Below are 4,480 nucleotides of genomic sequence, written 5' to 3' on the forward strand. Positions count from 1 at the left end.
TCCAAGCTCTTTTATTTCGGATAAACTTGAAACTAATTGAACTATTTCTACTTCAAACTCCTAAATATCAGGAACTATGATACTAACAGTAAGAATGAAGAAAATAAAGAGTCTTTTTTCCATCCTCTGGGCATGTGGCTATGTGTTGGACTTCACTGTATTTTCTTACCTGTAAGTCTCAGGCACAGAATTTCTACTATATAGCTATTTGCTAACAAAATCAGTTAGTGATCAAAGTCTAGAGCAGGAATTTTTTAGCTTTCTTGAATAAAGAAAGAAATGAATCATATTTCAATACTTATTTTTGTAAATGTCCTCTCAAAGGCAAAGCTCACTAAAAATCAAATTTCTACACTAGGTCAGTTACTTAGAAAACAGCTGTGGAATCACCATGATTGAATCAGTCAGGTCTAATCAGCAGAAGAACCCAGACCAAGTAGTCCAATAGAGGTTATTAATAGAGGCCACTGGTTACAAAGGAATAGGAGGAGCTAAAGACAGTGAGGGAATGGTGAGGATACTCAGAGTTTAGTGTCAACACGCAGAGATTAGTATCAGCCGAAAGTTCTTCTAGAGCTGGAGAGACAAAGGAGGTGATGCTACCAAAGGCCTGAACACAGAGCATCCAGACAGAAGCTGAACCCACAGAGGAGCAGTCACTCAGAGATCTGCCCAGTGGAAACTGTGACCACAGAGAGGTCTGCCAGAAAGAGATGAAATAATGGAGACTCAGATTATGCTAGAAATGCAGCCCAAAGCCAAGGGAGATGGCAAAGAAGTAACCTAGTTTCTCTCCCTTAGTCCTCCAATTTCCCATTTTTGTCTCCCATTAGCCATATCTTTTCAGAAAACAATTGGCAAAGGGGGTGTGGAAAATCAAGTTTGCAGAGATCAGTACTTTGAGACACTGAGTAGGAGTAGCAAATGGATCCTTTCTCAAAGTGAAGTAGTCATGATTTGGTGGAATTTGGCAAAATATGCAGAAGCTTGGACTAGGAAAGAAGGAAGAAATGTAGGATTGGAAATTCCCATAATAACTCTAAGAGTGACATTGTAACAGACAGGAATATTCACATTATTAGTGTTTATATTAAGTTTTATAGCAAAGAACAAAGGTTTCAAAAATGTTTTAAAAATATCTATGAGCTCTTGAATCAGTAATAAATCTTGCTTATGAAATTGTTGCCAAATTTCTTGTAATAGCAGCCATTTATTGAATGCTTATTATGTGCCAGGCATGGTGCTATACATGCATTTTCTTATTTAATCCTCACAAGAACTCTAATGAAGTAGATATGATTATCTATCTTCACTTTGTAGATAAAGGGACAAAGACTAAAAGAGGTTAAACAATTGTCTGAGTTTACAATGGTAGTAAGTGGGAGAGTTCCTATTCAAACCCAATTTTCCCGATCTCCAAGCTGTCATGATCACCATGCAATTCTGCCCCAATCAGTGCTGGCCAAATGAAGCTTCATTATGTTACTCATAATCACCTTTCTGGAGCAGATGGCTTTCTCCCACTTCCACAAGGCTGGCTCACAATCATGATGGTTAAAATTAAACAGGTGTTTTATATCCAACCCACATACAGAAGATGAAATCATTCTTACTTATATGACCAATGATTTATTTAAAAGCTGTATGTACATTTTCTATCATCTCTGCACAGATGCAGGAAGGAAGCACCCATCTACTGGCAGTGATAACAAGTCTTCTCCTCACCCGAAGCAGCCTTGCAGACCTTCCTGGACTCCAGGCCCTTGCTGGTTTTGCCCTGCCAGCCCTGAAGTAGAAAGCATCTGGTGGTCAACACTGGCACGCATTGCTACCTTGCCCTGGCCAAAGGAGGCTTATCTGACGACTGTGTCCTCATTCTGCCCATTGGACACAACCATTCAGTGGCGGAGCTTTGGCAGAGGTGGTGGTAGAGGTGGAGAAGTATAATGCTACACTGGGGCAGTTCGTTAAGAGCTGAGGGAAACGGTGTGTTCTATTTGAGAGACATTGTTGCCAAAGCTGCTCAAAACCCATCAACCCCCATCTTTATCAGGAGTGTCCTTGCTCAAAACCTGCCAACTCCCCACCTTTAGCAGGAGTGAACATAAATCTTTAAGTTAAAGGGTCCAGAGATAAGAAAAGAAGCTACACACAAAAAAAGAAAAAAAACCAGAAGGAACCAGCTGGGACCAAGATGGCAATGAATCTGACCTCCAGCAGACCCTGAATCTCATTATACATTGATTTTACTATATTAGCATATTAAATGACACACCTACCAGTGGCCATGACCAGACATTAAGGACCAAAAAAGGATAAAAATGGGGTGGTATCCCACTCCCTCAAAATAACCCTGTCCCTTCCCTGGTAGACTAATGCATATGCCTCCCCATCATTAGCCTCACTTCTCCTCCCTTTGTCTTTACTCTAAAATTAAATCCTTCTCGCCAGGTGGGTGAGAAGTTGATCTGTGAACTGCTTCTCCATTCTTTGGCCACTGAATAAAGCTTGTGCTGTGTCCATCTCACCTTCGGTTTTGTAATTCACCTACTTTAACCTGAACAGAAAAAGAACCTTCCCCTTCCAAGGCAGAGCGCCTCGGCCGGGCTTGGGCCTAAGCAGGGTCCATATGACTTAATTCGGTAACAAGATGATAAGAGACATCACCTCCAGCACCAGGTCATTCTTGTGCCATCAGCCAGGACACCACTGATGACATTAGAAATGCCTTCATTCCCCGGGCACAGGGACAACAGACAGTGCTTTTGGACATCCCAGCACTCTGCCGTGAAGCAGATGACACAGCCAGGAGCAGCAGCATATTTTTATGTTGTATTTGACTCAGGAGAGAAGCCTTTCCACAGAATTAAAAGGAATTTTCCTTTGCAGTTTGGAAGAGAGGTCATGGCCAGTAAAGCCATCCTTAATATTCCTGACAAGTCTGACTGAAGGCAGTGTCGGAGCAGCAAGGAAGAGGAAGAGAGCCTGACTCACCAGGCTTCATTCTGGATGACTAAGCAAAGGGAGAGGGACTTTATGAACTTCACAGGAAGTAACAGCAGCCTGTTTTTAAAGAAACTACAGTCTCCCATGGGGACTGTGGCCCTGTTTCTTTTTTGTGCATTCCCGTGGAACCTACCTGCAGCAAAAGGCCTGAGATTGAATGGTTTTCAGAAAAAGTCACATTCTCGGCTAAAAATCCAATATGTTGAAAGCATGCCTGTCACCCAGCTCCAAGTACAGCTTGTGTTTATCAACATTTTCAAAAATGTTTAAAGTGTCAAAATCCAAATGCTTTTCCATGAAAAAAAATATGTGTGATGGGTAGGAGCAACACAAATTCTGATATTTTTACTTTACGCTAAATTAGACAGGAATTTGGTTGGATATTTAAGCTTAAAGAGCTTGATTAATTAATATTTATTAACTTCTGATACACTATATAGGGTGTATGTGGTGTGTGTGTGTGTGTGTGGTATGTGTGTGTGTTTAGAAGGAAAGTGCGCAGTGTACTATACCAGAACTCTCTCAAAATTGCATAAGCCGATGGCATTTAAGAACCTTATTTTTAATGGGTATTAGTATTCAGAATAATAGAATATATGCTATATAGTAATGAAATTTAATCCTCATATGTATGTATATAATGCTACCCAGGTTACACTGGACATGTTTCTCAAAGGAATGTACTTTGAAAAGAAGTAGTAAAGAGAAGAGTATCATTCTTCAGTTTCAGCCATTGAGTATCATAAAAATATATTTTCCATCTCTGGGGCCAGCATGGCATTGGGTAAAGGAATTCAGGTGTCCCACCCGTGCTCCTCCTTTTCCCTGTAACCTTGGACATCTCACTTAGCCTTTCTTGTTCACAGTCATTTCTCCAAAGTGTGAGGCAATTACTTCCTCAAAATACATTCGAGGTAGGAAAATGTAAAACGAGATGGTTGATGTTAATGCACTTTGCAAATTATAAAATGCTACACAAATATTTAAGTTACAACAAAAATTCTTCTGAGTTCTTATGTGCTGGTTTAGATATACAGACACGTCTATTACAAATGATTTCAAGCATGCGCGCACACGCACGTGCGCGCACACACACACACACACACCCCTAGAGGCCTGAGAACCAGGTGTCATGCCAAGTATGTGATGCACACTTTTATATGTTAGGATGCATGGATCATAAGAGGTAGTGCCGGGGTGGGAAAGGAAGACGCATAGGTTTGATAGACTGGAGCAATTGCCCTGGCCTCTATCCTACTGCTGATCTCTCTTACTATGTTAAATAAATAGAGAGAATGGTGTGCCATTCACTGCTGGGAAAGGTATCTGTGGCAGAAAATCAATATATCTAATTACATGGTGGTCCCCTCAAGGTTTTCCTTAGTGAGACTGGAAAAAAAACACATTTACCATCTCATCTCCATTTAGAAGAATATGGGATGGTACCTTCTCAGATAAATTACAAAAAGAACTT

At 40.7% G+C, this 4,480-nt stretch overlaps 1 pseudogene; it reads left to right on the plus strand.

Moving 5' to 3' along the window:
• Positions 1 to 1,644: 1,644 nt before the first annotated feature.
• On the plus strand, positions 1,645 to 3,276 carry LOC103002260 (CWF19-like protein 1; annotated as a pseudogene).
• Positions 3,277 to 4,480: the final 1,204 nt, after the last annotated feature.

This window comes from Balaenoptera acutorostrata, chromosome 14 (assembly GCF_949987535.1).
Source record: "Balaenoptera acutorostrata chromosome 14, mBalAcu1.1, whole genome shotgun sequence".
NCBI lineage: Eukaryota > Metazoa > Chordata > Mammalia > Artiodactyla > Balaenopteridae > Balaenoptera > Balaenoptera acutorostrata.